Source organism: Schistocerca gregaria, chromosome 6 (genome assembly GCF_023897955.1).
Source record: "Schistocerca gregaria isolate iqSchGreg1 chromosome 6, iqSchGreg1.2, whole genome shotgun sequence".
Taxonomy (NCBI): Eukaryota; Metazoa; Arthropoda; class Insecta; order Orthoptera; family Acrididae; genus Schistocerca; species Schistocerca gregaria.
In genome coordinates this window covers 233,130,398-233,153,690 of record NC_064925.1, presented here as the reverse complement: position 1 = coordinate 233,153,690, position 23,293 = coordinate 233,130,398, and the positions used below count along the sequence as shown (strand labels likewise).

Genomic DNA, 23,293 nt, shown 5'->3' with positions numbered 1-23,293 from the left:
AATTTGATTAACCTTGTAGCAAATTTAAGTAAATGTGCTATTAGAACTGTGTTTATGAGGGTACTGGACTAAATGTTTGTCTGCTGGCTAATGCAACAACGTTTTATAATCTTACAACACTATTGATTCTAACTTTCATTTTGTTTTTCAAGAAAGCTTCAGACACCCACTCCTCTTAGTTTTATCACCCTACTTTTATTGCTGCAGCTGTTAGAATCTAGGCAACACAGTAACAATGAAGAACTGAAAGTACCGTTGCAGCTGACAGCACTGTTTGCTGCACAATGGAAACTTGATGTTTGGAAATGTCAGATGCAAATGAATAATTGGTAAATAAGGAAGTAAGAAAGATGATTAATGTTTTAGGATGAGCAAAACCATATTACACTGCATAACACTTCTGTACTGTTTTGTTTCAGTGCAAATTACAATAGATTTGTGAACATTGTAAATACACAGCAGTGCTAAAAATATTATTACGAGAGACAGTTACACATATCAATAACAATAGTATCACAATCACAACTAGTTTAGGCATTTCATTGCATATTTAATGACTTTTACTGGATATCACTGTCAGTGGCTATAAAATGTATAGCAAGCAGGTGACTACGAACCCAGAACCAGGACTGCCTGAAAATAAATTAATAATCAGTGATAGGATTTTGCTTTCAAGGTGCTTTTATGTGTAAAAATGTTTATACTGTCATTATATGACTCTGGATTTGTAGAGTATTATTTTGTAGTTGACTCTCTTTACAACAAATGCAAACAACAATAAAAGGAGTAAGGCCTTATACATTGTCTTCACATGTGTATAAAATATATGCTCTTAATTTTAAATTTTAGCGTCTACAGGCCTTCAACATAAGGCAATAAAAATTCACTCTGTACAGTGCATCAACAAGAGCAATAATACAAACTTGACAAATGACACATTGTATTCCATCTTCGTGGTCAGCTTTGCCACATATAACACACGTTACTTGCTTCTTAGAGATAAAAGATTTTGGACCTCAAATGTTAGCATTTATAACACCACATAAAAATGCAGTTGGAAGGTTGTATATTTGATGCAGAGTCAACATGCTTTAATACATTCTGACAGTATTGACATGCTAAACACCATTAAGAATGCAGCTATTTCTTCCAGATTCTACTGTCTCATTAGTAGGTGCCACAATGCAAACCATGATGAGTAACAAAGTGTAACACTTTCGAGAAAAGTCCTTCATACAGAGTATGTCAGGTAGCCATAAATAATCAGTAGCATGTCAACACCTAATATTGCCATGTTGCCAGAGCTACTTCACGTATGTGAAGTGTCTAACTCTAACATTGATTGTCGCAAAACTCTGCTATCAGATGGAGAATTGTAGAGTGCTAATCTATAGGTATTTGTGCACTACACAAAGGAAATGGTTATTCTGGTAACATAGTACGTTTGGTGTGCACATAGGGGCTATTTAGGTTAAAAGAACCTCTCCTTAGTGTCGATACCAAATTACCTGCTAATATCAAAGATGGATTAGCCAGATTACTCTCAGAAGAGAACTTTATTCCTTGCAGATTGGGAAAAAAATGTTAATGTGGTATTAGTATACTGCAGGAGCATCCATGTTAAAGGTAAGTGAATTAATATCACTTATTAAAGGTAATGAAACCCTCATAGCGTTAGCACTGATTTGGCAGAAACCAGAAGTTAATCCTAAATTCAAAAATCCTAATTTCCAACTGGAAGTTTCTTGATTATGCTATTGTAATAGGGAAAGACTTCAACTTGCTATTTATACAATGGGAGAGTCACACAATTAAAACTGGTGCTGGAAATAGCAATTAGTGAGAAATTGTTCTGAATGTCTTGGGTGAAAATTACTTCGAGCAGAAAGAGTGCCCGCTCATGAGGGCAAAGTCTTAGACCAAACAGTATGAATCAGATGATGTAGAGAAGGGCATCAGTTGTTATACGGCTGTAATAACATAAATGACTACAGGTGTAATAAGGAATGTTAAGAGAGGTAAGGAAAATATTTTACTTTAGTAAGATGGACAGGATACAAACTGCAGAGTATTTAAGTTGTCAATAGCAAATGTTTATCTCTGAGGATGAAAATGTTTAGCACAAAGAGAAAAAGAATGAATAAATTAATTGGTTTTAAAGTACCCAACTTCAAGGGTCATTGGACCCTTCATACTGGATATGCCACAAAATTGGGACATGAATTAATAAAAAGAGACATGGGATTAAAGATAATAAGGTAAGGCAAACATCAGTCAGAAACAGCTGTAGACTCATCACACAGCTTGTCATGGGGTGGAAGATTGGGGCCCTTACTGAGGGCATGGCAAGATAGACCTCTGCAATAGCACATGCACATAGGGGGCATAAAAACTTACCTGGGGGGAAAAAGCTCAGAGAGTCCTCACACTGCTGTCATAGTGTCTTTCCTAAGGTGCAATTTTGTCATAGCAGCACAATAAAAAAAACGACTTAATCATAAGATGTCTATTGATGACACAGATTATGTGGCAACAGTGCACTTCGGCATGCTGTATTGCAGCTTACTACTTGACCACAGAAGGCTTCTGACTTGCCAGCTTCTGCCAACTGAGGACTGGAGTGAGAAAGAGACAGAATGCTTCGTTGTATCTGACTGATAAGAAAAATGGAATAAACAGATTTCACATAAATCACACCATTACACCTGACTAATTTCCTATCATGAAGCACATTAAATGTAGCTCTGTATTATTTTCAGAAATGTGCAGCTGACTTTCATGTCAAATATAGTACAGTTATTGGTACAGCAGAGCTAGTTAATGAAACAGCTTATTTCAAATTCTAGATGAAAGAGTAGCTGAAGAGCAGTGACACAGCTTCCCATTTAGATATTTCAAAGAATTTTTCCAAGTATGGGTTAAGAAACACATATGCAAACATTCAAATGGCTTTGAGGATATTTATGAGAATGCCAGTGATTGCTGTTTCAGTAAATTAAAGGTGATAAAAGACTACTTATGATCAAGTATGGTTGGAAGCAGACACTTAAATTTAGCTCTCTTGTCAGTGGAACACAACAAAGTTGGCAAATGTTGCTTCGATGACATAATCAATGAATTTGCTTCGCTCAACAAAAGAAAATACAAAGTCAAATTATAATTTTAAAAAGAAAATCCTGGAAAGGAATATTTTCTAAGCTCTTAATTTTAGGCTTTTTCTTTTATTTCTAATTAGTAACTTGTGCACTCAATTACTAACAAAATTATTTAATTAGATAGATTAAAAAATCTCTATCAAGTGGCGGCAGAGCACACAATTGAAGGACGGTTGTAATTGGCTAGTTTTCGGAACCAGTGGCTCCTTCTTCAGGCAGTGGCTCCTAGCCCTTTTCCTACACCTCTCCAGTCCTTTTCCTTCAACCCTCTTTCTTCCCCATCTGCCTGAAGAAGGAGCCACTGGCTCCAAAAACTTCCTATTACAGTCATCTTTGATGTGTGTGTTCTGCCGTCGGTTGTTAAGTAGATTTTTTCCATTTACCAAATTAAATAAAGATATATATTTTGTTTTATTTTCCATTTTTTAGAAAGTTTATACAACTTTCAGTTTATTTATACTGTAATATGTTTAATTTGTTTTTTACAGTATTTTATATTAAAACAGTTCATTTACTATATGTTATATTTTTCAACAATGTTACATTTTTATTAAACCTTACAAAATTTGTCAAATCTGTGAAGATGAAATGGATTAATGTAGTTTTATGTGGGAGGTGGGTGGCAGCTTTGGCAATTTTGACAGGAATGCAGGATCCTATTCGTAAAACTCGGCAAAAGACCAACCTCCACACCCAAACAGCTCCCCTCACCCATTGTACCTACGCAATAGAGTCAACAAGTAAGCTATCTAATATGAAGAGCACAAAACAATTTTTAGATGCAATTAAAACTCATGGCTCTATTAATGTTGAGTAGATGTGTCATGGGCCATATCAGCCTTCTAGCCTTCCACATGGGACAGCCAGTGGTCCTCCAGGGCTAAAACTGCACCAGAAAATGACGTGCCACCACTGTCTAACAGCCGGCAGAACCATAACAATGAAAGGTTCAGATGAAACTATACACTCCATTCTGGTGGATGACATTTAAAACATGACTCACCAACTCGACATTATCACACAGGATTTCAGTAAGTGACTCAGTCAGTTGTGAAACACTATGCAACAACAAAGGTGAGGCACCCAAACAGGACACAAGCGGCAACCATGGGAGTGTCTCAAGTACAACAAGGTGGGGTAGCTTGTCATGGAATAGATCAGATTGGTGTGATCAATACACAGACAACAGAGGACGGTGGACACACAGCAAGATGATCACAAGGAAAAACTGCCACAAATTCATACACTCTTTTTAGTCTATAACTCTTTGTGACCCTGAGACTCCATTCTCTGTTTCATCCTGTCAACAGTCACAGTGATATAATGTCAACTGCATGTCAGATCCTGGTATCTTTAATTCCAGAGCACCCTGCCCACTAGCTTCTTGCGGTGTGGCAGGCTTGTGGTTGGGGAGAACAATCTTCCCAGTAGTGGATACAGTAAGGCATAGAGGGCACCTCCTTGCAGTGGTCGTCTGCAGTTACCACATTCATACACTTAGAAGATAATATGGCCAAATTTAATATCTTGGAGCACCACAAGGTGAGTATTGCATAGGATTTTATGACACACAGTTTACTTTATTTGGCAATAAGGCACCCTCAGAACTCAACATAAATGCTTTGGTGTCTACTTTGCTACTTTTAGGCCCTAATTTTGGACCAGATGGATAAAATGGACACCATTTCTTTCTAAATTTGCATATATCACAATGCCTCGCCCATTTGAAGTATATATTGACCATACTTAGATTCCTTGGGGAGGCAGGGAGATGGACAAGGGGGGAGGGGGGGATTTAATTGAGACTGAGACGTCACCAAACTTGTCACAGGTTATCAAAGGGCATGACCGATCAGGGACGCTGTTTTAATGAGCATGGAGCCATCCCGTAGTTTGTTTATTAAAGTGACCTACCTGTACTTGTCCTCCATTACCTCCATAAAAACTTAGTATTTAAGAAGGGTTCACCATCTGTCCTGGTACAGACCACAAATCAAGGCACGTATCTCTCTCCTTTAATAGGTTGCTTTCTATTATGATTCTTATCTAATAAGGGAAAAATATTGAGGTTATACCTAACCCCAAGAACCATGGACTTTGCCGTTGGTTGGGAGGCTTACGTGCCTCAGCAATACAGATAGCAGTACCGTAGGTGCAACCACAACGGGAAAGGGGGGGGGGGGGTATCTGTTGAGCGGCCAGACAAACGTTTGGGTTCCTGAAGAGGGGCAGCAGCCTTTTCAGTAGTTGCAGGGGCAACAGTCTGGATGATTGACTGATCTGGCCTTGTAACACTAAACCAAAACGGCCTTGCTGTGCTGGTGCTGCGAACGGCTGTATGCAAGGGGAAACTACAGCCGTTATTTTTTTCCGAGGGCATGCAGCTTTACTGTATGGTTAAATGATGATGGCGTCCACTTGGGTAAAATATTCCGGAGGTAAAATAGTCCCCCATTTAGAACTCCGGGTGGGGACTACTCAGGAGGACATCATTATCAGGAGAAAGAAAACTGGTGTTCTACGGATTGGAGCGTGGAATGTCAGAACCCTTAATCGAGCAGGTAGGTTAGAAAATTTAAAAAGGGAAATGGATAAGTTAAAGTTAGATATAGTAGGAATTAGTGAAGTTTGCTGGCAGGAGGAACAGGACTTCTGGTCAGGCAAATACAGGGTTATAAATGCAAAATCAAATAGGGGTAATGCAGGAGTCGGTTTAATAATGAATAAAAAAATAGAAGTGCGGGTAAGCTACTACAAACAGCATAGTGAACGCATTATTGTGGCCAAGATAGACACGAAGCCCACGGCTACTACAGTAATACGAGTTTACATGCCAATTATCTCTGCAGATTACGAAGGAATTGAAGAAATGTATGATGAAATAAAAGAATGTATTCAGACAGTGAAGGGAGACGAAAATTTAATAGTCATGGGTGACTGGAATTCAGTAGTAGGAAAGGAAGAGAAGGAAACATAGTAGGTGTATATGGATTGGGGCTAAGAACTGAGAGAGGAAGCCACCTGATAGAATTTTGCACAGAGCACAACTTAATCATAGCTAACACTTAGTTCAAGAATCATACAAGAAGGTTGTATACATGGAAGAAGCCTGGAGATACTGACAGGTTTCAGATAGATTATATAATGGTAAGACAGAGATTTAGGAACAACGTTTTAAATTGTGAGACATTTCCAGGGGCAGATGTGGTCTCTGATCACAATCTATTGATTATGAACTGTAGATTAAAACTGAAGAAACTGCAAAAAGGTGGGAATTTATGGAGATGGAACCTGGATAAACTGACAGAACCAGAAGTTGTACAGAATTTCAGGGAGAGCACAAGGGAACAATTGACAGGAATGGGAGAAAGAAATACAGTAGAAGAAGAATGGGTAGCTTTGAGAGATGAAGTAGTGAAGGCAGCAGAGGATCTCGTAGGTAAAAAGAAGAGGGCTAGTAGAAATCCTTGGGTAACAGAAGAAATATTGAATTTAATTGATGAAAAGAGAAAATATAAAAATGCAGTAAGTGAAGCAGGCATAAAGCAATACAAACATCTCAAAAAAGAGACCGACAGGAAGTGCAAAATGGCTAAGCAGGGATGGCTAGAGGACAAATGTAAGGATGTAGAGGCTTATCTCACTAGGGGGTAAGATATATACTGCCTACAGGAAAATTAGAGAGACCTTTGGAGAAAGGAGAACCACTTGTATGAATATCAAGAGCTCAGATGGAAACCCAGTTCTAAGCAAAGAAGGGAAAGCAGAAAGGTGGAAGAAGTATATAGAGGGTCTATACAAGGGCGATGCACTTGAGGACAATATTATGGAAATGGAAGAGGATGTAGATGAAGATGAAATGGGAGATACGATACTGCGTGAAGAGTTTGACAGAGCACTGAAAGACCTGAGTCGAAACAAGGCCCCCAGTGTAGACGTCATTCCATTAGAACTACTGACAGCCTTGGGAGAGCCAGTCCTAACAAAACTCTACCATCTGGTGAGCAAGATGTACGAGACATGTGAAATACCCTCAAACTTCAAGAAGAATATAATAATTCCAATCCCAAAGAAAGCAGGTGTTGACAGATGTTAAAATTACCAAACTATCAGTTTAATAAGTCACAGCTGCAAAATACTAATGCGACTTCTTTACAGACGAATGGAAAAACTGGTAGAAGCTGACCTCGGGAAATATCAGTTTGGGTTCCGTAGAAATATTGGAACACGTAAGGCAATACTAACCCCACGACTTATCTTAGAAGAAAGATTAAGGAAAGACAAACCTACGTTTGTACCATTTGTAGACTTAGAGAAAGCTTTTGACAATGTTGACTGGCATACTCTCTTTCAAATTCTGAAGGTGGCAGGGGTAAAATACAGGGAGCAAAAGGCTATTTACAATTTGTACAGAAAGCAGTAGGTATTAAAATCCATGGAGAAGAAATAAAAACTTCGAGGTTCGCCAATGACATTGTAATTTTGTCAGAGACAGCAAGGGACTTGGAAGAGCAACTGAACGGAATGGACAGGTCTTGAAAGGAGGGTATAAGATGAACATCAACAAAAGCATAAAGAGAATAATGGAATGGAGTCGAATTGAGTCGGGTGATGATGAGAGAATTAGATTAGGAAATGAGACACTTAAAGTAGTAAAGGAGTTTTGCTATTTGGGGAGCAAAATAACTGATGATGGTCGAAGTAGAGAGGATGTCAAATGTAGACTGGCAATGGCAAGGAAAGCGTTTCTGAAGAAGAGAAATTTGTTAACAACGAGTATAGACTTAAGTGTCGGGAAGTCGTTTCTGAAAGTATTTGTATGGAGTGTAGCCATGTATGGAAGTGAAACATGGACGACAACTAGTTTGGACAAGAAGAGAATATAAGCTTTCAAAATGTGGTGCTACAGAAGAATGCTTAGATCATTGGATGGGTAGATCATATAACTAATGAGGAGGTACTGAATAGGATTGGAGAGAAGAGAAGTTTGTGGCACAACTTCACTAGAAGAAGGGATCAGTTGGTAGGACATGTTCTGAGGCATCAAGGGATCACCAATTTAGTATCGGAGGGCAGCGTGGAGGGTAAAAATCATAGAGGGAGACCAAGAGATGAATACATTAAGCAGATTCAGAAGGATGTAGGTTGCAGTAGATACTGGGAGATGAAGAAGCTTGCACAGGATAGAGTAGCATGGAGAGCTGCATCAAACCAGTCTCGGGACTGCAGACCATAACAACAACAACATCTATCTGTCTTAAAGTAAAAGTGTGCTCTGATGAGACTGCTGGGGAAATGCAGCCACCAGCGTGGTTCAGTTTGATTCTGTTCATTGTGACTAGTTAATTCATCACCCACCCACTCAACCAGGAACTCTCCACATAGGTGCCACTTCACATAAACAATTGGCCACTGGCACGGATGTCAGTGCCTAGATTGCTTGTGCCCCAGAAAGTTAGACACATTCTCCTGGAGTGCAGGTACCAACAGTGTATTCCCTGCATAGTCAGGAAACCACCACCATGCATATATCAGGTAGCGTACTCCTCCATCCACCTTCTACCTGGGTGTTGGAGTGACATTCCCTACATAATCTACCCTACTGAACATTTTTGAAAATAAAGTGGAAGTCTAACCCATTAACGAGCCCTTTGTAGATACTGGTAATCCGAAAGAGTTGCAGGATTTAACAGAAAGAAAAGATAACTGAGTAACTGCAAGTAGAAACTCTAGGTATGCCCGATCTGACATTAACATCACTTGTTTGTGAATCCGCAACGAAAATTCAATTTTTTGTTTTTCATCTTACACCAAAGTTTAACATGTTTTGAACTAATTGATAGGCAAAAGAACTGAATTGGACACCAGGAAGTTGTTTAAAAACCAACTTGAAAATCCCTTGGTGTGTGGCCACGCACGTTTCCGGTGCTTCCACATGTCAAATGTCGTCTTTGGACCCCCATCGGAGTTAGATATACCCTATATCTACATTTACATCTATATCTACATGGATACTCTGCAAATCAAATTTAAGTGCCTGGCACAGGGTTTATCAAACCACCTTCACAATAATTCTCTGTTATTCCTATCTCATACAGCACGCAGAAAAAGCAAACACCTTTATCTTTTGGTGCGGGCTATGATTTCCCTTATTTATTCTGGTGATCATTTCCCCCTATGTAGGCTGGCAGCAACATAATAATTTCACTTTCAGAGGAGAAAGTTGGTGATTGAAATTTCATCAGAAGATTCTGCTGCAACGAAAAACGCCTTTGTTTTAATGATGTTCACTCCAAATCCTGTATCATTTCAGTAACACTCTCTCCCCTATTTCACGATAATACAAAACATGCTGCCCTTTCTTGAGCTTTCTCAGTGTACTCCGTCAATCCTATCTGGCAAGGATCCCACACCATGCAGCATTAGTCCAAAAGAGGATGGACAAGCGTAGTGTAGGAAGTCTCTTTAGTAGATCTGTTACATTTTCTAAGTGTCTTGCCAATAAAATGCAGTCTTTGGGTAGACTTCTCCACAACATTTTCTATTTGTTCCTTCCAATTTAAGTTGTTCTTAATCATAATTCCTAGATATTTAATTGATTGATTCAGACATGTCTGCTTGTGTCTGTGTATGTGCGGATGGATGTGTGTGTGTGTGTGTGTGTGTGTGTGTGTGTGTGTGTGTGTGTGTGTGTGCGCGCGCGAGTTTACACCTGTCCTTTTTTTCCCCTAAGGGAAGTCTTTCCGCTCCCAGGATTGGAATGACTCCTTACCCTCTCCCTTAAAACCCACATCCTTTCATCTTTCCCTCTCCTTCCTGAAGAAGCAACCATCGGTTGCGAAAGCTAGTAATTCTGTGTGTGTGTTTGTGTGTTTTGTTCATGTGCCTGTCTGCGGGCGCTTTCCCGCTTGGTAAGTCTTGGAAAATATATATATATCTCTGCAAGATGGGTGCCACGACTCTTGATGCTGGACCAAAAATGCATGAGAATTGACATGGCAAAATTACACAAACTAAGGTATGAATTTTTGCCACACCTGCCTTACTCATCTGATATGGCTCCGTCAGACTTCCATCTGTTCCTAAAACTGAAAATTTTTCGTGGTGGATGAAGATTCACTTCAAACAAAGAATTGATAGCCGGAGTCAACAACTACACTCCTGGAAATGGAAAAAAGAACACATTGACACCGGTGTGTCAGACCCACCATACTTGCTCCGGACACTGCGAGAGGGCTGTACAAGCAATGATCACACGCACGGCACAGCGGACACACCAGGAACCGCGGTGTTGGCCGTCGAATGGCGCTAGCTGCGCAGCATTTGTGCACTGCCGCCGTCAGTGTCAGCCAGTTTGCCGTGGCATACGGAGCACCATCGCAGTCTTTAACACTGGTAGCATGCCGCAACAGCGTGGACGTGAACCGTATGTGCAGTTGACGGACTTTGAGCGAGAGCGTATAGTGGGCATGCGGGAGGCCGGGTGGACGTACCGCCGAATTGCTCAACACGTGGGGCGTGAGGTCTCCACAGTACATCGATGTTGTCGCCAGTGGTCGGCGGCAGGTGAACGTGCCCGTCGACCTGGGACCGGACCGCAGCGACGCATGGATGCACGCCAAGACCGTAGGACCCTACGCAGTGCCGTAGGGGACCGCACCGCCACTTCCCAGCAAATTAGGGACACTGTTGCTCCTGGGGTATCGGCGAGGACCATTCGCAACCGTCTCCATGAAGCTGGGCTACGGTCCCGCACACCGTTAGGCCATCTTCCGCTCACGCCCCAACATCGTGCAGCCCGCCTCCAGTGGTGTCGCGACAGGCATGAATGGAGGGACGAATGGAGACGTGTTGTCTTCAGTGATGAGGGTCGCTTCTGCCTTGGTGCCAATGATGGTCGTATGCGTGTTTGGTGCCGTGCAGGTGAGCGCCACAATCAGGACTGCATACGACCGAGGCACACAGGGCCAACACCCAGCATCATGGTGTGGGGAGCGATCTCCTACACTGGCCGTACACCTCTGGTGATCGTCGAGGGGACACTGAATAGTGCACGGTACATTCAAACCGTCATCGAAGCCATCGTTCTACCATTCCTAGACCGGCAAGGGAACTTGCTGTTCCAACAGGACAATGCACGTCCGCATGTATCTCGTGCCACCCAACGTGCTCTAGAAGGTGTAAGTCAACTACCCAGCAAGATCTCCGGATCTGTCCCCCACTGAGCATGTTTGGGACTGGATGAAGCGTCGTCTCACGCGTTCTCCACGTCCAGCACGAACGCTGGTCCAACTGAGGCGCCAGGTGGAAATGGCATGGCAAGCCGTTCCACAGGACTACATCCAGCGTCTCTACGATCGTCTCCATGGGAGAATAGCAGCCTGCATTGCTGCAAAAGGTGGATATACACTGTAGTAGTGCCGACATTGTGCATGCTCTGTTGCCTGTGTCTAGGTGCCTGTGGTTCTGTCAGTGTGATCATGCGATGTACCTGACCCCAGGAATGTGTCAATAAAGTTTCCCCTTCCTGGGACAATGAATTCACGGTGTTCTTATTTCAATTTCCAGGAGTGTATTTTGAAGGCCTGGAGGAAACTCATTTTCTCTACAAACAGACTACCATGAAAAATAAAAAATTTTCTACGATGTGAGTACTTTTTTTCTAAAGTGTGTAAAGAGTTTAACTACCTGGGTAGTATACTTTCATGCGATGGACAGGGCGACAGAGATGCCCAACAATGGATCAAGCAGTGAAGGGCAGCTACACAAAAATCCTGTGCTCTGGTCCTTAAAAATGAGTCTAAATATTAAAAAGCATTTACAAAAATCCATTGTGGAACCAATAACAAGCTACAGAAGTGAGTGCTGGGCAATCAGAGAAAGACATACAAAGAGCTTTTGAAATGAACCACTTATGGAAAGCACGTAGATTTTCCCAACTTGACCACATAAGAAATGAGGCAATAAGAAACAGGATGCACACTCATTACCATATTACAGACAGAACTGAAGAAAGACCACTACGATGGTTTTGGCATGTCAAAAGAATGGATGAAGACAGATGGCCCATGGAGAAGAGAAGGAAGACTACAGAAAGTGTGACTAAAGACTATCCAGGCTGGGGCGGGGAGGGGGAGCGATAGTATGGTGGGAGTGGTGGACAGTGCAGTGTTGCAGTTTAGACAGTGGGCAGGAGAGAACGAGCGGAGGGGGGAGGGGTAACTAGCAGAAAGGAGATACATAAAAATAAACTGAAAGGCTGGGTGTGACAGTGAAATGATGGCTGGAATGGGAACAAGGAGGGGCTGGATGGGTGAAGACAGTGACTCCTGAAGGTTAAGGCCATGGAATGTATGATGTATTGCAAGGAAAGTTCCCACCTGTGCAATTCAGAAAAGCTGGTGTTGGTGGGAAGGATCCATATGGCACAGGCTGTGAAGCAGTCATTGAGATGAGGGGTATCATGTTTGGCAGTGTGTTCAGCTGCAGGGTGGTCCACTTGTTTTATGGTCACAGTTTGTCCTACCCACTACCCTTCCCACCCGTCCTACTGTGGTATTCCGCTGTCCACCGAACCTACACAATATACTCGTCCATCCTTACACAACTCCTGCTCCCAGTCCCTCACCTCATGGCTCATACCCCTGTAATAGACCTAGATGCAAGACCTGTCCCATACATCTTCCTAGCACCACCTACTCCAGTCCGGTCATTAACATTACCTATCGCATCAAAGGCAGGGCTACCTGTCAAACCAGTCATGTGATCTACAAGCTAAGCTGCAACCACTGTGCTGCATTCTATGTAGGCATGACAACCAACAAGTTGTCTGTCCACATGAACGGCCACCAACAGACTGTGGCCATAAAACAAGTGGACCACCCTGTAGCTGAACACTGTGCCAAATATGATACCCCTCATCTCAATGACTGCTTCACAGCCTGTGCCATATGGATCCTTCCCACCAACACTAGCTTTTCTGAATTGCACAGGTGTAAACATTGCCTGCAATACACCCTACGTTCCCATAACCCTCCTGGTCTCAACCTTCATTAGTCACTGTCCTCACCCATCCAGCCCCCTCCCTGTTCCCATTCCAGCACTAAACAGCCGTCATTTCACTGTCACACCCAGTCTTTTAATTTCTTTGTTTTTTATTTTTATGTATCTCCTTTCTGCTACTTACCCCCTCCGCACCTTCTCTCCTACCCTCCGTCTAAACTTCAACACTTCACTGTCCGCCATTCCCACCATACTATTCCTCCCTCTCCCCACACCAGCCTCCTCCTTACCCCCACCCAGTCGCTACTCCCATCATGCACTGGAGCTGCTGCTCACAGTGTAGTTTCAGCTCTCTGAGACTGCAGATGTGTATGCAAATTGCACTGGCGTGAGTGTGTGCGCGCGAGTGCCAGTATGTGTGTGTACTCCTGACAAAGGTCTTAATGGCTGAAAGCTATGATTGAGTGAATCTTTTTATTGTGCCTATCGTGGTTCAGCATCTCTGCTATATAGTGAGTAGCAACTTTCCTTCTCTCGTATTGTTGAAGATGAAGAATGGCAAGATCAAGGATTTTGCCAAAAGAGATGCAGTATGAAGCAACAGCTGTATGTCAGTTCCTTAGTCTTATGCTGTCTACATAGTGGTGTGGATCATAAACAAAAAATTGGAAACATCGAGTATACGTGAGATTGCCTTTCTCACTGGCAGAAATGCTACTTCATGTCGTGTGGAAGTACAAACAACAGTGGATAACAGGATATTGCCCTTCTGAACAGCTGTACACTGGGTGGAGGCTTTCCAATGTGGGCACGCAGCAAAGAAATTGGTGTTATCCAGACTCCATCGCCACTTAAGGTAATATCCATTTTGCCATATGACAGTCAAAGTTTTCTGGAGTGTCACTCTGTCACTCTGTAATCTGCAACATACACTTTGGCAAAAACATCCGGGTTTGCTGCACAATACACTCTTATTCCATGGTAATGCTACAGCCCACACTGCAAACATCATCAAGAATTGTGTATAGTGGAGGAGGTGGGAAATCCTCTCTCACCCACCTTATTCACCAGACCTCAACCCATGCAACTCTTACCTCATTCCACAACTGAAGAAACCATTGGTTGGCAGGTACTTTGCAAACAGAGCAGATACCCTCACAGCATTTTGGTGACAGGTGGCACACACTGGTGGTAGTGCCAATAGCACTCAATGCCTTTCCCACTTCCCCATAGATGGCATTGTTGTGTGGGTGGACAGTGCGACTAATTTGAACGACAGTAGTTGATTCATTCTTGTTCCATCTGTATTTGTGCACAATAAATTCACATGTTGTTCCAGTGCATTTATTTCTTCTAACTCTTTGCCATGACCTACTGTACTGGAAGGCTACTGTAATCGTAAGTTGGCAGATACATTATGCGCATCACGGAATTCCCATCTTTTTGCATTAATGCATGATATAGCACAGTTGCCATGCATCATGGGCTGACCCTCATATATTGAAGGAAAAATGAATGGACTGGAAAGACACACAGCATCTGTCAGTATGGGCAATCCAGGAAATAAAGCAAAAGAATACATGCAAGAATCCATGTTGCATACACCTATGTGGACAGCAATTACTCCCTGCTATGCCTAAGAATTTAGCAATGTAATTAACTATTTCACAACCAAAAAGTGTCAGAGTTTGTAATACCTCAAGCAGAGCACTAAAATCCTATTCTCCATACATGGAGTAATCATAAAGTTTCAATTATCACCTCAAGAAACACTAGCTTCATGCATGAAACTTGGTGATGAGTTTGTCCTTCTCCAGATATTCAATCTTCAATGTGACACATTTTTTTCCCAATGATGGCTGACTTATTTCAAATGGCTCTGAGCACTATGGGACTTAACATCAGAGGCCATCAGTCCCCTAGAACTTAGAACTACTTAAACCTAACTAACCTAAAGACATCACACACATCCACGCCTGAGGCAGGATTCGAACCTGCGACCGTAGCGGTCGCCCCGGCTGACTTGGTCAAGGCTTTGGTTGGAAGTATGTGCATTTGCGTGTTCACCTCAACCGTTAGTTTAACCAGCTCATGTACATTTGCTTTAAATTTGTTTTACTTACAGGAGACATGAAAAATTTATATTACAATAATTTTTACACTAATAAATAATAATATAACAGTAAAATGATACTTCTATTAACTGCTACATATTTTAGTGGGTTATAACAGGTTGTACCTGGCTCAAATTACCAATTTGTCCAAAATGAATTCATATACTGACAGCATTTTAGTATCAGTGCCTCATTTAGCTTTCTTTTCAATGAACCTAAATTCATCTGCATTGACTTGTTCACTTTTAATTTATAATAAATTTTTGTTCCCATGTATTAAGGAGCCTGGGCATACAGTTTGAACTGGTGGGCAGCAAGCATGAAGTTTTCTTTCTTGAGTCATGTGTGAACAAAATGATTGTCGTTGTGGTCTTCAGTCCTGAGACAGGTTTGATGCAGCTCTCCATGCTACTCTATCCTGTGCAAGCTTCTTCATCTCCCAGTACCCACTGCAACCTACATCCTTCTGAATCTGCTTAGTGTAGTCATCTCTTGGTCTCCCTCTATGATTTTTACCCTCCACACCGCCCTCCAATACCAAATTGGTGATCCTTGATGCCTCAGAACATGTCCTACCAACCGATCCCTTCTTCTGGTCAAGTTGTGCCACAAGCTTCTCTTCTCCCCAATCCTATTCAATACTTCCTCATTAGTTATGTGATCTACCCATCTAATCTTCAGCATTCTTCTGTAGCACCACATTTCGAAAGCTTATATTCTCTTCTTGTTCAAACTATTTATCGCCCATGTTTCACTTCCATACGTGGCTACACTCAATACAAATATTTTCAGAAATGTCTTCCTGACACTTAAATCTATACTCGATGTTAACAAATTTCTCTTCTTCAGAAACGCTTACCTTGCCATTGCCAGTCTACATTTTATATCCTCTCTACTTAGACCATCATCAGTTATTTTGCTCCCCAAATAGCAAAACTATTTTACTACTTTAAGTGTCTCATTTCCTAATCTAATTCCCTCAGCATCACCCGACTTGATCCGACTACATTCCATTATCGTTGTTTTGCATTTGTTGATGTTCATCTAATATCCTCCTTTCAAGACACTATCCATTCCGTTCAACTGCTCTTCCAAGTCCTTTGCTGTCTCTGAGAGAATTACGATGTCATTGGCGAACCTTAAAATTTTTTATTTCTTCTCCATGGATTATAATACCTACTCCGAACTTTTCTTTTGTTTCCTTTATTGTTTCCTCAATATACAGATTGAATAACATCGGGGACAGGCTACAAGCCTGTCTCACTCCCTTCCCAACTGCTGCTTCCCTTTCGTGCCCCTCGACTCTTATAACTGCCATCTGGTTTCTGTACAAATTGTAAATAGCCTTTTGCTCACTGTATTTTACCCCTGCCACATTCAGCATTTCAAAAGCTTTCTCTAAGTCTACAAATGCTAGAAATGTAGGTTTGCCCTTCCTTAATCTAGCTTCTAAGATAAGTCGTAGGGTCAGTATTGCATCACGTGATCCAACATTTCTACGGAATCCAAACTGATCTTCCCCGAGGTCGGCTTCTACTAGTTTTTCCATTCGTCTGTAAAGAATTCGCGTTAGTATTTCGCAGCTGTGACTTATTAAACTGATAGTTTGGTAATTTTAACATCTGTCAACACCTGCTTTCTTTAGGATTGGAATAATTATGTTCTTCTTGAAGTCTGAGGGTATTTCGCCTATCTCATACATCTTGCTCACCAGATGGTAGAGTTTTGTCAGGACTGGCTCTCCCAAGGCTGTCAGTAGTTCTAATGGAATGTTGTCTACTCCGGGGGCCTTGTTTTGACTCAGGTCTTTCAGTGCTCTGTCAAACTCTTCACGCAGTATCATATCTCCCATTTCATCTTCTTCTACATCCTCTTCCATTTCCATAATATTGTCCTCAAGTACATCGCCCTTGTATAGACCCTCTATATACTCCTTCCACCTTTCTGCTTTCCCTTCTTTGCTTAGAACTGGGTTTCCATCTGAGGTCTGGATGCTCATACAAGTAGTTCTCTTATCTCCAAAGGTCTCTTTAATTTTCCTGTAGGCAGTATCTTTCTTACCCCTCATGAGATAAGCCTCTACATCCTTACATTTGCCCTCTAGCCATCTCTGCTTAGCCATTTTGCACTTCCTGTCGATCTTATTTTTGAGATGTCTGTATTCCTTTTTGCCTGCTTCATTTGCTACATTTTTATATTTTCCCCTTTCATCAATTAAATTCAATATTTCATCTGTTACCCAAGGATTTCTACTAGCCCTCGTCTTTTTACCTACGAGATCCTCTGCTGCCTTCACTACTTCATCCCTCAAAGCTACCCATTCTTCTTCTACTGTATTTCTTTCCTCCATTCCTGTCAATTGTTCCCTTATGCTCTCCCTGAAACTCTGTACAATCTCTGGTTCTTTCAGTTTATCCCGGTCACATCTCCTTAAATTCTCACCTTTTTGTAGTTTCTTCAGTTTTAATCTACAGTTCATAATCAATAGATTGTGGTCATAGTCCACATCTGCCCCTGGAAATGTCTTACAGTTTAAAACCTGGTTCCTAAATCTTTGTCTTACCATTATATAATCTATCTGAAACCTGTCAGTATCTCCAGGATTCTTCCATGTATACAACCTTCTTTTATGATTCTTGAACCAAGTGTTTGCTACGATTAACTTATGCTCTGCAGAAAATTCTACCAGGCGGCTTCCTCTTTCATTTCTCTTCCCCAATCCATAGTCACTTACTATGTTTCCTTCTCTCCCCTTTCCTACTCTCCAATTCCAGTCACCCATGACTATTAAATTTTCGTCTCCCTTCACTACCTGAATAATTTCTTTTATTTCATCGTACATTTCTTCAATTTCTTCTTCATCTGCAGAGCTAGTTGGCATATAAACTTGTACTACTGTAGTAGGCGTGGGGTTCTTGTCTATCTTGGCCACAATAATGCGTTCACTATGCTGTTTGTGGTAGCTTACCCGCATTCCTATTTTCCTACTCGTTATTAAACCTACTCCTGCATTACCCCTATTTGATTTTGTGTTTATAACCCTGTAGTCACCTGACCAGAAGTCTTGTTCCTCCTGCCACCGAACTTCACTAATTCCAACTATATCTAACTTTAACTTATCAATTTCCCTTTTTAAATTTTCTAACCTACCTGCCCGATTAAGGGATCTGACATTCCACACTCCGATCCTTAGAACGCCAGTTTTCTTTCTCCTGATAATGACATCCTCTTGAGTAGTCCCCGCCCGGAGATCTGAATGGGGGACTATTTTACCTCCGGAATATTTTACCCAAGAGGACGTCATCATCATTTAATCGTACAGTAAAGCTGCATGCCCTCAGGAAAAATTACGGCCGTAGTTTCCCCTTGCTTTCAGCTGTTCACAGTACCAGCACGGCAAGGCCGTTTTGGTTAGTGTTACAAGGCCAGATCAGTCTATCATCCAGACTGTGTTCCCTGCAACTACTAAAAAGACTGCTGCCCCTCTTCAGGAACCACACGTTTGTCTGGCCTCTCAAAAGATACCCCTCTGTTGTGGTTGAACCTACGGTATGGCTATCTGTATCACTGAGGCACGCAAGCCTCCCCACCAACAGCAAGGTCCATGGTTCATGGGGGGGGGGGGGAGGACAAACTGATTATCTTTGAATAATTCCTGTTTTGTATGCATAAAGATAATAATCTCATAAGTATATGAGGATGAGAAAATTGATTACTGTAGTTTTACAAATAATGGACAAGATGGTTCTTTATTATGTAAGTGAACATGTTCCGAAAGATTTCTTTTCTGAATCTTTAATATGCACACTAGTCAAGTTTCCACAAAAAACAATACCAGACCTAATAACAGATTAAAGGTAACCTATATATGTTGCTTTTAGTGTGCCCATGTCAATTGCAGTTGTTAATATTTGCATTGCAAATGAAAAGGTGCTCAATTTGTTAGATACGAGTTCAATGTGTGCCTGCCAGCTCAATTTTTTATTCAAATTTAATCCTAAGCTTTTAACCAAGTTAATTTCTTTTATATCTTAGTTGTTGCAAATAGTTTTATTCTGCTCACGTTTTGACTGTTTGGTCTTGAATTTCATCATATGGGTCTCAGAAATGTTTAGATTCAATCCATTTATCTTAAACAAAGCTTCTGTGGCACTGTGGGTACTGATCAGTCACACGAGAATCCGCCCTGCATCCTGATTTTCAACAAAGTAATATTACCTGCAAATATAACTGACAGGTAGCTGATATTTAAAGGTAAACATGCACATAGAACAGAAATAAGAGTGGGCCTAGTATGAATGTTTGTTTTTCGGGGGAGGGGGGGGGGGGGGGTGGAGGTACAGCCAATACTTTCCAGTCAAAATAATAATTTGACCATTTAAAGAAATGATAATTATTTCCTTTCTGTTCCATAATGTTTGTTTTGTTTGTAAATAAGGAAGGCATGGTTTACAGAACCAAAGCCTTTGTGCTGTTGCAGAAGCTTTCTGGCACCTTACTGTTTTTGGCTAATTATGTACTCATTTTCCAAGCAAAAATGGTTAGTGTATATCGAGTATTTTTCTTGGTTGAAAACCAAAGTGATTATCTAGGATAATAGAATATTTTGAAATTAAGTTTTGGATTTTGGTATCACCAACGTTTTTGAAACATTTTAGATATGACCAGTGTTATGGATGCAGCATGTTGCTTAGTTGGGAGATCATATTGCACTCACAACTTTCTGACCGCTTAGAGAGCCATTTTCTCACCTGATGGCAAAAGGCAGAACTATTTTTTTTCTGCATGCTCCACAAGCACACCGATTAATGAACAAACCTACAATGTTTCAGCATCCTGCAATGTTTACAGTATGTACTGCAGCACTCAGTACACGACCAGTTTAACTACAGATTCCAGATATATAACTAACTACCATCGTACATCCCAAGTGAAGAAATGGTCCTCTTTTCTGATAAAGCTAGTATTATAATGAAGCTTAATGGCGAAACTTCACTACTTGGAAATAAAAATATTTTCTTTACAATTAATAACCAATTTCCTGCAAATGGACTGTCAATGAACTTGGATAAATCATAATAAATATGATTCTCACTAGTGTGATGCACCTTAGAATATTTCTCAAGTGATGCGACCCGTACCAGATAGGACTATCAGGGTATATTGAATGAATACAAAGAAGGGCAGCACGAGTAGTCACAGGTTTGTTTTATCCATGGGAGAGTGTCACAGAGATAATGAAGGAACTGCATTGGAAGACTTGAAGACAAGTTTACAGAACCGGCTTTAAATGACTACTCTATGGATATACTAGAGCCCCCTACATATCACACACACAGGGATCGTGAGCATAAGATTAGAATAATTATTGCAAGCACAGGGGCATTCAAACAATTATTCTTCCCATGCTCCATATGTGAATGGAACGGAGAAACACTATTAATTGGTACAATGGGACCTACCCTCTGCCATGCACCTCCTGTTTGTTTACAGGCTATAGATGTAGCGTAAATCAATAAATGAAACAATGTTCTAAGGTCTTAGGTGTTTATGTTTATAAGAACTAGAAATGTAAGTCACACATTACAAATGCTCTTAAACATCTAAGTTCCACAATTTGCATGTTATGGGTGGTATTTAGGAGGTGAAAAAATGTCAAAAATTTGATTTACTTTTCTTATTGTCATTCACTAATGTCTTATGGCATCATATTCTACTTAATTTCCCAGTGGCGAAAAAAAAAGTCTATTGCACAAAAGTGAGTACCAAGGATAATAAGTGGTATCCACTCTAGAACCTCTTGTACACAGTTCTTTAAACACTTATGCATTTCCCTTAGGGGAAAAAAAGGACAGGTGTACACACACACACACACACACACACACACACACACACACACACACACCTATCCACACATACACAGACACAGTCTGTGTATGTGTGTGTGTGTGTGTGTGTGTGTGTGTGTGTGTGTGTGTGTGTGTGTGCGTGTGTGCGCGCGCGCGCGCGCGCGAGTGTACACCTGTCCTTTTTTTCCCCTAAGGGAAGTCTTTCCACTCCCAGGATTGGAATGACTCCTTACCCTCTCCCTTAAAACCCACATCCTTTCGTCTTTCCCTCTCCTTCCTGAAGAAGCAACCATCGGTTGTGAAAGCTAGTAATTCTGTGTGTGTGTTTGTGTGTTTTGTTCATGTGCCTGTCTGCCGGCGCTTTCCCGCTTGGTAAGTCTTGGAAACAAAATCTTAGTTGGGATGACATACTGATCTGTAGAATAGTGTGAGGTCTAAGTTGGGCTGAAAGATAACACTTTGGTTTTGAAATGGTTAAGCAGTATCAAAGAAGTCCAATTATGATCCACGGAACATGCAACTAATTAACCAACCAACCAACCATGGGTGTCTGCAGAAATGAATCCTAGAGGATCGGGCAGGGGGGACGGGGGGGGGGGGGGGGGGGGGTTCTGAAATTGGTGCTCCTGATATAACTGATTTGTTAAGTTTAAGAATTTGCAGTACCCAAGTACTAAATTTGACAAGAAGTAGATAAAACAAATAATCGATAGTTTCAAGTCAATACTGTCTGAAGGTAAGTTACTTTAATACCTAAAGAATACATATGCTTCACTACTGTATGCAAAGTAGGCCCCACCTTTTTGAATCTCAGCATGAATAGGAATGCTCCTTTCGCGATTGGAAATTACATCCCCATATGATTAAATTCAATGAACCCAAAAGGTTAGGAAATAAAACCAGACAAAATACAGAAAAGATATTTTTGTTTATATACCAGTCTGTTTTGGTTGATCCTGAAAATTAAAAATGTGGAAAATAAAACCTTCAGAAAATGCTATTGTTAGCAAAAGAAGTGGCTTGTTCAACTAATTCTTGAGTATCGTTGATCAATCTTACCAGGTTTATTTAATATAAGAGAGAGAGAGAGAGAGAGAGAGAGAGAGAGAGAGAGAGAGAGAAACTCCAACAAATATCCATGCAAATTTAGCAAGAGCAAGGGAGAGCGACAGTTAAAAACTAAGTTTTTCGTACAGGTTCATTTAGTCGGTGTGTGATCATTACAAAGGCACTCAACAGACTCCAGTAGCAGGCACTGCAAGAAAGATAGAGAACACAGTAAGGTTTACTATTGAAATTCTGAGACAGTATGCTCCAGGAGAGTTTTGTAATGAATAAAATGTCTGTAGCACAGCTTCCAGGAGGGGGCACGTGTCCTTTGTTGTCCTCCAGTGCAGACACCTATGTCACTGACACTCACAGCTTATAACTTCACTACATCCATACAAAAATGCTGCAGTAAGATAAATGAGAAAACAGCAATGTCGCAAAAAAAGAAAAGGTTTGAGACTGTTATTTGTCACCTACAGCCTAAAATATATATTCAGAACATTTGATTGATTGTTGTTCCTAATGGACAAGGGGAGAAGGGGGAGAGGGGGGGGGGGGAATTGGTTAAAGGTAATAAAAATAATGAAGAGGAGGAGATGAAAGAATAAAAATAATGTTGTATGGATTAATAGGTGCTGTGTTACACACACACACACATATATATATATATATATATATATATATATATATATATATATATATATATATATATATATATATATATATATATTAAAAACAAAGATTCCAAGACTTACCAAGCGGGAAAGCGCCGGCAGACAGGCACATGAACAAAACACACAAACAAACAAACCACACAAACCACACATGTGCCTGTCTGCCGGCGCTTTCCCGCTTGGTAAGTCTTGGAATCTTTGTTTTTAATATATTTTTCCCATGTGGAAGTTTCTTTCTGTTATATATATATATATATATATATATATATATATATATATATATATATATATATATAAGAACTGTGTGTCACCTGGGGGGAAGAGAGATTTAACAATGATGGGAAATAGTTGTTGCAAATTGATTTTGTTGTTGCAATATATTCCTGGGATGATGGACTTACTGAAATTATACCTGTAATCCTGAAGCTAAATAAGTAACTGATACGTCT

General features: G+C 40.9%; 1 protein-coding gene across 1 annotated transcript in view; it reads right to left on the bottom strand.

The window, feature by feature from the left end:
• LOC126278981 (uncharacterized) overlaps positions 1-23,293 on the bottom strand; it is a 28,202-nt gene that overhangs the window by 2,803 nt on the left and 2,106 nt on the right. The window lies entirely within an intron of this gene.